This window comes from Salarias fasciatus (genome assembly GCF_902148845.1).
Source record: "Salarias fasciatus chromosome 7 unlocalized genomic scaffold, fSalaFa1.1 super_scaffold_4, whole genome shotgun sequence".
Taxonomy (NCBI): Eukaryota; Metazoa; Chordata; class Actinopteri; order Blenniiformes; family Blenniidae; genus Salarias; species Salarias fasciatus.
Genome location: NW_021941229.1, coordinates 9712340 through 9725305, shown reverse-complemented (window position 1 = coordinate 9725305; position 12966 = coordinate 9712340). Strand labels below are relative to the sequence as shown.

The following is a 12966-nucleotide window of genomic DNA, read 5'->3' as shown; positions in this document are numbered from 1 at the left end:
GAAGTAAATACTGTCAGTTTAGTGGGTTTAAATTGGAAAAGGCGGGGGGGGGGGCTTCTGGAGGAGAGGGGGGTTCCTGTTGCACTGCAGTCATTTGCTGTAAATCATCTACGGAACAGTAGTGTGCACAGTCTTTTCAGGGTTCTCTCCTGGTGGCTAAGAGCAGGGGTGCATACATCACGACTTAAATACAGTCTCACGGGAATGTGCCACGCTGCAGTTCAAGCAAAGAGAGCCGCAATTTAAGGAGAATATATAAAAGTAACGGCGGGAGACGAGTGATACGATGTTGCTTTAACAACACACTTCGCTCTGTCTGACTGCAACAAGGAGGTGTCAAGAACACACAGAAAAAAAATGCTTTGGCAGCCTTCTTTAAACTTTCTTTAAACATGCAAGTGGACTATTTTTCTCTAATTATGAGAACAATGTACTTGCAGAAACAGCTGGAGCCCCGTGTGAGAAACACGAGCTGGACTTTTCTCCGCCAGCTCTAATGTTACAATCATCCAACAAACTCATGTGTGACCCTGGCGAACAGGGAGCAAACACTGAGCAGGAAGTGAAAGATATTCACTGAAAGAGAAACTTATTTTTGTCAGCTGAACACGGAAGTTGTATTTCAAGGAACGGCAGAAGAAGAGGAAATGAGACACGATGGCACTGACTTTACAATATGCCCTGCCGTCCTCATCAAACCGAGTGGAAAACCTGCTGAAAATGATTCCACCACACAGAGGAAGTAGAAATAATGTGTACATATAAGGCTGATAACATTAAAGATGTCCCAGACGCACCAGAGATTGAAACTGCGACGAGTCGTACAAAGTGTGCAACAAAAACAGGAATCAGCAAGCGTGAAAATGGCAGCTCCCGCGGAAAAACGCTCAGTCTTTAGGACTGGTTCTGGATTTACTTTGTTTGTTGAACTTGATGTGTTTCTTATGACCTTTCGTCCACTTTTTCATATTAATAGTCCAAGAAGAGGATAGTTTTAAATGCTTTCAAACAGTATTATTAAAAGCCAGCTGTAGTTTACGCGAGAAATATTTGTTGTCATTTTTTAATAAAAGTCATGTAAAAAGTGTAAAATGATACTCAATGAGAGAACTATTCAAAGGTCAGTGAGAAAACTTCACGAAGTCCAAAACAGTTTCCAAATTATTCATAATATCCACACAAAAAGCAATATTTCTAAGCAACAGTTGTCACACATGCAGTGCAAGATTCTCACCCTTCAACCTTAAAGCAAAAACAAAAAAACGAAAAAGAAAAAAAAACAGATGGTGCAACCCAGTCTTCTAATTCCAGATAAACAAATACCTACATGCCACAAATGATTTTTTTCCGCACAGTTTTGACTATTATTGAATGTGGTAAAGATATGATAAGACGATCTGACACACAGCTGCTGTAATTGAAGCGGTCAGTTGCAATCGGGTGTGACTTTGAGGCCCCGTTTACACGAAATTTCAAGTAAAAATGCAAAAAGTTTTCAATTTTTATTTCAGAACCATTCTGCATTTTCTCGACAACGTTTTCAAAACTATGTCCGTTTGCACAGGAATGGCAGAAATCTTAAAAAGAATGTAGTTTTCCTGTCTGCCCACTAGTGGGAGCTGTTGTTGCCCCTTTTTTTTTTTTTTTCAACGAAAACACGCGCACGCAGAGAACAATATGCTATAAACACTGGCAAGAATAGAGACATTCTTGACTCTCAACTCTAAAACTGCGAGGATTATATGAGCTGGGAGTCATGATACTGGAGGAAAACATTATTGTCCATCTACTGACTCGAGTTTTAGTGTGAAACTGACATAAACATCGACAACACATCTTCTTCAATTTGCTTTTTAACACAAATCAACAAGTATCACACAAACCAGTGTTACGTGGCCTTGACTGAACTCTACTGTCAAGGTTTATTTATCCTTTTCTCTCTCTACTGTAATGGAAATATGAAAGGGTACATTGATTAGTGTTTAAGGATCGGGCTTTAATAGATTAAAAGCCCCCGGCTCTGAAAGACGGTGTCACTCACTCACGTGCACACTGGTGCAGAAAAGTGAGCTCAAACACAAACACACCAATGGGCTAATTCACAGATAGAAAGAGATGGACCCAAGCAGCAGCACATGAGCACCAGAAGCAGCTTCATATCTTAAGAGGACAGAGACATTAGATGGTCAAACTCTGTGGAGATACAAACACCCAGAAAAGGCAGAGCCACAGGCACAGTCCTGAAGGCTGTCAACAGCTCATATGTATTTCATAACCACGATAAATAAATACATGGGAAATCATCTCCAAATAAGAATAAATCTGCTCGCTGTTATAAAGTGGGTGCCCCACTGCTGATTTTCCAATTGATGGAAAATTCATGCATTATTAATGGAGTACATTATTAATAAAGTGGCATGGTGCAGGACTGGCGAACGTTTCCTACACACAAGGGTGGTGATGTCAGGTTTCACTCTGTGTTTAAAAAAAATACAATGAAAGAGTAATGAGAATGAATAAGAGTGGAAGTGTTTCAGCGTGCCACTGCTAATGTACTATGAGAAAAAAAAAAAAAAAAACATGAATATGGCGCAACAGCAGTTGTGAAGGGGAAGAAAAATAACATTCACTCGGCCTTGAGTTGTTATGGTAAAAGTAAAGCCAAATTCCATACACATTTTACACATGTTCCAGAAGAATGTCTGTGTGGGACAACGTTCCCAACCTCAAGTTTGCTTCTTTCCCTGACTTCAGTAAAACGCTTTAAATAGCTTTTTTCAATGGGGTCAATCCATTTTCAAAAAGCTGCGTTTCTCCTGGGATTCCAGAGACACAGAGTCACAACATTAAAGAAAAAAAGTTGTATTTTAAGTACTTTTTTGTTTAGTTAAGTTAAAAACTTAACTAAACAAAAAAACGTACTTCAGGCCCCATTAACAGACATCTTTTTTTCCTGGAACATCCGCCTCAGAGATCGCTTTGATGCAACAATTCATCCAATGTAATGCATGTAGAGTAATCCGTTTTATATACAGCTGCTATCTTTCTCTATTTTTTTCTACATCAAATTAAAACACAGCAGTGTTTTCATGACAGCTTTGCATTTCATTTTCCATCTATAGTCGCGTCTGACTTCTGCACAATGAACATTGTCACATTTTACCTTCACGAATTGCTTCACCTCAAAAACGATGTCTTTCTTCTTGTTCTCTCCTGCATGCATGCATATCTCCCTCTTGTCTGAATTCAGTCACAGAATTGCCCATAAAGCTGTTGGCCTCACTATCTTTCTTTTTTTTTTTTTTCTTTGTGCGTATTTGTGCTGTGGGTCTTTTCAAAGATGACGCTCATCCTAACCTAACCTCTAATTTCCTTTCCTCACCTCCACTTCCCCTCTCATTGCTTTGAGTCTTTCTCTCCCACATTTGACCACAATCACAGCAGCCGTTAGCCTCTGCCAGGTCCATACGCTCCTTTCATTGCCTCCTACTCCTCGCCACTGTCTTTATACTCCCAATCAAGCCTGATGGTATCCTTCCGTAAAAATGCCTTCTGCTCCATAATTGAATCTCCCATGCTCTTATAGTTTTCTTGCTTCTTTCCTCTGACCACAATCACTTTGTTGTTAGCAGCTTCTTCACCTCTTAAGTCGCGTTTCTAGTCCTCTTGTCTCTTTTAATCCCTCCCTCAGGAAGACACAGATGGTGTTAGCTATGCCTGGGCTTACCTCTCCCCTCCCCTCCTGGACGACTCCCATATTCCCCCATTCTGCCTCGGGTGAGAGCATTCTTACCTGTTGTTAAACTCAACTTTTCCTGTCACTTCTCTTGACCTCCTCTTCCCCTCAAGACGGGCCCACAGCGGGCTGTCAGCTTCAGCTGACCTCCGTTTGTCTCGCTTCCTCAGATACAAGCTTCTCTCTCATGTACTGTGACTCTACCTGACAATGATGCTCCACTCTCTCTTTTTAAGGATGCAGAAAACAGGAAAGATTAGCCTGCATCAAGGTTTAAAAGTTGTCTTTTCACTGTAGAGACTCTCTTTGTCGTTCCCAAACTAAAAGCTGTATGAGAGTAACTCCATGGTAAATGACATAATGGTCAATGACGGTAAAAGCCAAGCTGATTGAGAAATTTTAAAGACAACAAGCATTCTGTTCAAGAGAAATCTATGACGTGTATCGCTTTCAGCTGAATGACTTTCAACTTTCTGTGGAAATTGCTCAAGATTACAGTCATTTCTGTGATTGCAATGTTGGGAATCCCCTATTATTAAAGCATTGCTTCACCAAACATTACCATCAGCAGACACACTGGATGCCAAAAACCCCTGGTATGGTGCTGGTACAACTAAGCAACAATGAAAGGAAAACCACAGCAACAGAAGGTGCACTGTGTTCATTTCAACACAGGAGGCATTCAGGTTACGTGTACTGTATGTCAGCAGCACCAATCAGTGATTGTGCTTCAAAAGAAGAGGCGCAACGTACAGAGACTATTTCAGTCATGAAGGCCAGTTAAAATTAAAGCAATGTACTATATAAAAGACTGCTACAAGCCAATACAAAGCAAGTTTTTCTATGTGTATTTGCATTTCTGTTTTGTGTTCCTTCATTTGTATCTGTGCACCAAATATTTTATGTGTTTTTTTTTTAATCGTCTCCACGAATCTTCTATACCAGTTTATCCAGTTCTGAGCTGCAGGGGGCTGGAGGCAATCATAGCAGGCGGTGGGGGAAGGCGGGGGACACTGGACAGATCACCAGTCCATCAGAGAAACGAACAACCACACACACAAACACACACATTCACATCCACAGGTAATTTTAAAGTAACAAGTTAACCTTCAAACCATAAATACTGTGGGAGAAAACAGAAGTACTGAGAGAAAAAAAAATGTAGAATAAGTCACACAGAACTGAACTCGCAATGAGACGAGAGTGCTAACCGTGACACCAACGAGCACTTCTATCCTATTTTCTCCTATTTCACTCAATTAAAATGTGTGCCGGTGGCACAGTGACGCACTGCTTCTGACATAACCTCCATTTCATTTCCAGGAGGAGGACGAGAGAGCCGTTGTCTTGTGCTGGCCTGGCGAAACACAGACAACACCGATGTTTTATTAACACTGTCCATACTCGAAAGATGTGAGCAAACTGACAATAGAGACACAAGAGTAGCTAGAAAGAGGCATCTTTTTTCTTCCCAACAGAATATCTAATGACTCCCTCACATAATGTATTCCCACTCTGCATACATCCTGCGCTGCACTGTACCATCGCCTGGAGGCAAACCTACTCCAATCTGCCCGTCTTCAAGATGCATATTTATATACGCTGGTGCATGTGTCTGAGGAACTTATTTCCACATCCTGAAAGTGAGCACTTTATATATCAGCCTGATGAATTGAGTGCAGGCTGTTTGCCACCATGTGTATATCAAACCGTGCGTGGCGTGTCATTATACCAAAGAAAGTGGCTTTAAGAAGTTAGGTAGTAGTAGATATTCTTTAAAGTGCACGCCCCCTACTGGTGGAGGCAGCGTTTTGATTGTCAACGTATACAAAAGATTTGAGGGGCTCATGTTGGACTGACTAATGCATATTCATCGACGCTTTTCAGCGTTTTCATCCTTTCACGGCTTGTTTGCTTTGATCCGAATGTTAGGGGAGTCAAACTATTCTGTCGCCCGGTTCGTGAGAATTCTGAAAGGGGCTGAACACAGAGCTGTCTCTTCAAGAAAATACACGCAACGTGACACACACATGCATGCGCGCTGACTCACAAGCCTGTGCATAAACTGACAAGACAAAAAAGGCCATTTCTCAAAAGCAGACAGGCAGAAAAATAGATCGAGAGGAATAAGAAAAGGGGCAGAAAAATGCATGTTTTAGGTGGAAAAACTGTCAAACGGCGTTCAAACTAACAGCTGCCACTTTAAGATGCTGATCCATTGTTCGGGGGCATGTTCTGAGTTGCGGCGCCAAGGAGCGCCTTCACATCTGTGCGTCCTCTTCCCTGTTAAAAAATGCAACAAAGAAAGCAGGGAAGTTCGTTTGGATTACCAAAATAATTACACACCGAGTCCCCCTCCCAGTGTGGAGAGGAAATCATCGTAAAGCGCAGAAAGCTCTGAAACGCATGTGAGGCGCCTTAATTGGGGCCAAATCTTAACAAAATCTTGTCATGTTTTCACACCCGTAGGTGCAGTTAGATAAAAGCGCACAGCAAGTGGCATATCTTACTAAAAGAGAGAGAGAGAAAGAAGGAGGAAAGCGTGGGAGCCGTGCATTGCCAGAGATGAGCTCGGGCTTTTGTAACGTCTCCGGCGCCGTTTGGGGGCTCGTCGCGCACAAAGCATCCCGTCCACGTTTGCCTCGCAGAAAGTGAATAAAACGGCTCTGAGGCACGCACTGCATGTACACACAAACACACTTTCTGAAAATCTTCTTTTTTTTCCCCCTGCCTCTCAGCGCTCCAGCTCTCCTCTCACTCACTCGTCTCTCACGCACTCCCCCTGTTGAAAGGTTTGAGCTTTCTGGATCCGACACCTGAATTTGTTTATCAGATCCTTTCAAATCCCTCGCTAAATCTAATTATGCAGAGCTTTTAGCATTTTACAAGTAACTAAAGCTATAAATATCTGTAACTGAATATTCAGATTAGATCAGTAATCGCCTTTTGTCGGATGAGAAGGCTAATGGATAACAGCTTTCATGCTAGATTAATTAATTTTCTCCCTTAAACAGGATGAGCAGCAGGTGAAATGCTGATTAAATACGTAACTCACGCAGTTCAAATCGATGTTGCCTGCCCTCTTCTACCGCTGCTTCTCCGAATAATACAAATCTTGAGCTATTAAAACTGATAAAATTATATTTAAGAGTCCAACCTGTACTCAAAAAGGAGCTTTTACCAGAAGAAAAAAACGTCTGGAGTTGTGAAGCTGCACATACATAATCACAGTTTGTTGTCAGAGAGTGGACTTTCTTCTTCTAACAAACAAATATTTGGCAGACGCACAAACACCTGCTTACACAGAGCCAGCCAAGAGACACAAACCTACTTTCAGCAAAGTTTATGATTAACCGCCCGTTTTTTGTCTCAGATTCAAGTGAGTAATAAAAAATGCACCCAAGTCAAACCTTTAACTGTCTCCTTTAAATAAACCACTTTGCTCAGACACACATGCTGCTCTTTCTTAAAATACAATGAAAACTGGAGTCTGTCGCAGAAATGCTGTTATTCTGAAGGACATGTCGTGACCACAATTTAGGGATATTCAATATTCACACAGCACCTAAAAAAGAAAAGCACTATGCTCCAGATCAGTCTTGGAATTCTGAAGTTATTCTCCTGAAGATCACAGAGTTCACACTTTTGTTCAAACTCTTAGAAAAGAAACTCTTCACTTCTTTAAGCAAAAAAGTTCTGAACTTGATTCATAATTTGTCAGTTAGGGATCCGGTGCCCATAAAACTGTGCAATACAAAACTACGTCTTAAATAGAAAGCTCAGGAAGCTGTAACTTTGTTAATAAGTAAATCATGGTGAACTTTATAAAAGTTAGGGAAATCTGATCAGAAAATCCTTGAAAAAGAATTCATGAGGCTTACTCACTCCAGACCAGAGCTCCTATTTAATCCACCCCTATATCTAGAAGACGATCGCTTTATCTTGATCTGCTTTGTTTTCAAGGCGAGAAGACTCTTTGTTCGTGTCCCTGAACCTCCCTGCCTCGCCCTGCAGCCCTTCTCCACACCAGCTTCCAATTTGTAGCTTTTGTGTACGTTACAGCACGGAGATTCGCAGGCCCCCTCCGCCCGGCTCTGATCAGACCTGCGCTCGGACATCTGTCTGAGGATGTTTACCCAAGCAGTAAGTATGTTAGGGGAAATATTATCCTAGTTTTACCTTACCTTTCTTCTGTGTGAAGCATAAACACCAGCATTGCAAAGTGGGGATGGGAGAGGAGAGGCAAGGAGAAAGAGACTAAAAAAAAGAGGAAAGCGTTCAGGGAGTAAGACTGAGTGAACCTGAGAGATATGAAAAGATGAAGCGAGAAGGAAAGGGACAAAAAGACAGGGATGGAAGAAGACAAGGAAATCAGAACATGAGGGAAGAAGAGTTGAGAGAGAATGAGAAGAAAAGACGACAATCAATCCTGACACTACATCTCAATCAAGTTGCTTCACAACATTTAGTAAAATCACTTCAAAATGTGGTTGTGGTGGTTTAATCTGTCCCCCTAACTAAAAGTATGTACTCCTACTTCTTATTCCTCAAGGTTAAAATAGGGACATTTTTCCCTCATCATTACTAAAATAAAGTTTTACTCTCAGCAGAAAAAACATCTTGGAAGCAAAGAAGCAAAATGAGCACTTTAAAATCCACAGATTTTTTTCTTAAAACAGTCAGGGTTCAAATCAGTGTGTAGTTATACATGAGTGTCTGCGCTGCTTGGCATACAGACGTATGCAGACGGGCACGCAGATGCTTACCATGCGTGTACACACACGCACACACACACACACACAGGCGCTTCTTTTTTTTTCTCGTTATCTCTCTCATACACACACACACACACACATTAACACAGACGCCGTGCACACACAGGCCTCTCCCCGTCTGGTGCTGCTTCCAGCCTAAAACCAAACCATGTGTGGGAGCTATCCTGTGCTGGCCCTAAACTGTATGCCCTCGCCGGCGCTGGGCCGTTTCCACCAGAAGCAGGATGGGAAGAGGCCGTCGCTCTGCCCGCTGCCCCGTCTTTGACCGGGCCTCTCTGCACACTCCCGACACCCAGCATCTGTTATTTATTCCTGCTTTTTCACCTCTTTCTTGCTTGTTAGTCATTATGGTCCATCTGCCTGTCCGCTCTAATCTGCTCGCCCGCGCTCCTCCTCTCCGCCACTGTCTTTCCCTCCCTCTAAACTTTTTTTTTTTTTCCTGTCACTCTTTCGATTTGCATCCAACCCCTCCTTTTCCCCCGAAACCTCCCATCGGTCCCTCCCGCTCCACCACCACCACCACCACCACCAACTAGGCATGAAAACGGTGCTCCATTAAGGAGTGCCTGGACTAAGCCCAGTCTGACACACACTGCTTTGATCAGCCGTGAGCTGGGCTAAACACCCCGCTAAACTCCCCAGTCTGAGGACGGGGCAGAAGGAGGGGGGTGGATGAGGTGGCCACTGAGGGAAAGTAGTGAGATTTAGTGAGAGAGATGGTACCAGATGGCTCAGAATGGAACGACTAGAAGAGAGAGGCTTGATTTGTTCCTTCACATCTCTTTTTGATCGTTAGTTTCTTCCACTCCTCTCCGTGTCGTCCCCCAAAAAGATCTCCGCAGGTGCACAGCTAATGAGAGCTCAGAGGAGGACTGAACGCAACCAGAGAAGTCAAACGATCAAACTGGCCAGATATTAAAAAAGTTTCCAGACAAATGACGTCCGACTTGTTAGCCGGATAGATGTTGCACTCGCTCACAGTTTGACAAGACAAACAAGATAAAAACTCAAATTTGTGTCACCGACAGGACTATGGAAAAAAAAAAAGTAAATAAATAAAACAGCAGCCAAAGCTTGCAACAGTCATGCAGGCAGATACTAAACCAGCAAGCAGCAGCAAAAGGACAAAAACCTCCCGTCTTTTTCTCCCAAGGAGTGAAGAGAAAAGGGATTTCCGCTCGGCGCTAATCAATCAGGCCGTGATAATGGCTCCCATGCCTGGCTGTCGACTGGAAGGGTCAAGGCATCCCGTGACCCAGCGCCCAGGGCCCGGGGGCCAAAGCCTCTCTCAGAATAGCACCCCAGGACGGACTCCCCAGGCTAATTGTCCAAGCCAGTGTCAGCCTTTTCAATGCCCCCCCCCTCCCTCCGATCTCCTCTGCCTGTCACCCTCCTCCCTGCTTCACCTCCCCATCCACCCCCTTTTGCACTTTCTCCCTCATTCCTCTCTTTCTTCTCTACTTTTTTGCTTTCCCCTTCTCGGGACTCTGCGATCCTCGAGCATCTTTTCCACTCAAACTCAGGAATCCACAACACTTCAGCAAGATGTGACGAAAGCAAGACAGAAAAGAAAAGATGCACGGGGGGGGAAAAGTTAAAAGAAACCACAGGGATGGGAGCGAGGAGAGAGTGTGACATGACGAGAGATCGGCGGCGGCGGCGGCAGGAGCCAGCGAGAGGATGAATGAGGCAGGAGGGCAGACGAGGGAGCGAAACACCCAGAGTTGGACAGTGACAGTGTCCCTCCGTGTTTCCCGCCTCGCCACCTCCACAGCACATCACTCATATCACCGGGAGCGCGGTGACAGGTCCATCCACTCCCATCTGCATATCAATGGCTTTCTATTAATCACAGCCGGAGCAGCGTGTGTCTCGGAGAATCTGCTCCACATCACTGTGACTGACTGACCACCACAATGCAACCGGCAAACAAAAGCTCCCAAAAGACACACACACACACACACACACACACACACACACACACAAGAAGAACGGGAGTCCAAGCAGACCCCACTTCAGCTCGGCGCAATGGCATTCCTCTCATTCCAAGCGCATGCTGCTAATTAACGGCATTAGATCCTCGCAGACGAGAGGGAGAGCTGGATGGATGGATGGAGAGGTATTCCAGCGTTGCACCGGCACCACATCGCTGCTCTCTCCTGTCACCTCTCCTGCTTTATCTTTTCTTTTTGCTTTGTTTCTTCCTTCCATCCACTAACTCACATTCCCTCCCACAGTGTCTCCTGTCAGGTCCTGAAGACGAGGGAAAGTCCGCCAAGAGGAAAATCAAGAATAAAAAGAGCAGAAAAAAATAATGAATGGAAATTACCTACTCACTGGGAGCTTCTCTTTTTGTCAGTATGTTTGTCCTGATCTGTCACTCCTTATCTTCTTCTCCAGTGTAGCAAAAGGTGAGAGTGTGTCTATCCCAGCTGCTGTGCGATGTGTCAGTCCGATAGAGGAAAGTTGCCGTGCAGGAGCATGTGTGTGCGTGCGTGTGCGTGTGTGTGCGTGAAGAGAAGGACGGATAGAGAGAGGGAGAGAGAGAGAGAGAGAGCCAACGTGTGCGTCTGTCTCTGCGTCTCGCAGTGCTCTGACTGAGCGAGCCGAGGCTGTTTTAAACAGGCTGCTCTCCCCATGTGACCAGCCCAGCCACAGGCAGGAATACATTACCCAGTCTCTCTCTCTCTCTCTCCTCGCTCTCTCTCTCTCTCTCATCCATACACACACACACATACACACACACACACACACACACACACACACACCGTGTCCACAGTGCACCCCCTAGCCACCGTTCAGGGAACTGGAAGGAACAACCCTCACACAGCATGTGCACCAAAACACACACATTCACATGAATTCATAGTATACAGCAGAACATAACAAATGCAAGATGAACAAATTTATGGAAGAAATAGTCAATCACAAACCAAGTAGACATTTCTAACTCTGAAATATGTATTTTACTGTATGTTCCATTGTGTTGAAACTATGCTGAACTTGTGTATACTGAAGACACCACCATGAACACAAAGTAAATGGAAGAAAAAATTAACACATAAAATTGTGCTTTGAACATTTCGTTGCAATTTTTTGCGAACACAAGTCAATCATTTTGTCAAAAATAAGGTCTGTGGACCAAGACGGACTGGTATCCAGCCAGATGAAACGACCAAGTAAAGTATAACATTTTTAAAGAAAGCAAATTCTTGCACAACAGCACAGACCTGAGCTGAGAAATAAATGGTGCTGACATATAAGCACGCTACCTGGTTGCAAGCAAGCGAGCACTGCCCCTAAAAAGTCATGTTGTCAGTGTGAGTTTTGAGAGATGTATCTTTAAACAGGGATGTTACTTCCAGTGAAAGCAACAACCCCAAAAGTTTCATAATGTATCTCAGAGGTTAACGTCAAGCTTGGCTGGCAACAGACATCAACAACAAAACTAAAATGTGTTTGACTGCACTAAAGTAATATTAGTTTTTAAAGAATCTTGACCATGACCTTGCCCTGAACAGCTTCCTGTATGTACAACAAGGACACTGCTTCCCCATACTACTTAAAGAAAAAAAAAAAAAAAAACAACATTAGCACTGCTTATATAGCATCACTTTGGGCTAACATTTATATTTTCTCACTTTATTTCTTACATTTATCTAGTGAATTTATAGGATTTCTACTAAATTCATCATATCTGGCCAATGTTAAAGCATGCAATTGTATTTAATTGAACCATAATGAGAAGTGGCTTTGGGAAAGTGGTGCTGTATCAATTATTCGTTTGTTAGTTTACCCAAAAACATCCTGTATTGTGATTTTGCAGTCTGTGTTGACCCCCATTTGTCAAACTTGAAGACCACCTCAGTCAACGCAAACCCACGCAACGCATGGAAAACAAAATACATCTCGCATAATTAGGAACAATTCATCCAATTAAATCTTGTTTCAGCGGTTTCAGACTTTTCCATCAGTGCGGCGGCGCAGCCTCACACCTAGGAGCGCTGACCTTTTCAGTAATGGAAAACCTTTTAAAGCTGACCTTCAGTTGCAAGGCTGATAGGATTGCATTATCGGTATCAAACCTTAAGAAACGACAATGGAAAACACTACAGATGAAATGTTTCATTTGAAATATATATAGTGGCACCAACAAAGACTTTTTTTTTTCTTTTTCTATTTTTTACGGCCACATAGAGTCAGAAATGCCTCAAAACTTTGTATGACAGCATAAATAGAGAAGATGATGTATTGGCCCTTAGGAAATGCATCGATGAGATTGCACTAGCTGCAAAACACCCCTGACGCTGCATCATTTTTTTTCCCCCCCAAAACTCACACAGCCAGAGCTGTATTCACGCCGCATGCGCACCAACGGATAGTTGATCAGCTCCTGACACATTCATCTCGCAACGCTCAGGGACTTCTAGTCCTTCCACTGCGGCTCACAAGGAC

General features: G+C 43.4%; 1 protein-coding gene across 1 annotated transcript in view; it reads right to left on the bottom strand.

The window, feature by feature from the left end:
- cntfr (ciliary neurotrophic factor receptor) overlaps positions 1-11106 on the bottom strand; it is a 244536-nt gene extending 233430 nt beyond the window's left edge. The window contains exon 1 of the mRNA XM_030085403.1: positions 10841-11106. The gene's annotated coding sequence lies outside the window, so the exon portion shown is untranslated. The remainder of the gene's footprint in view (positions 1-10840) is intronic.
- Positions 11107-12966: the final 1860 nt, after the last annotated feature.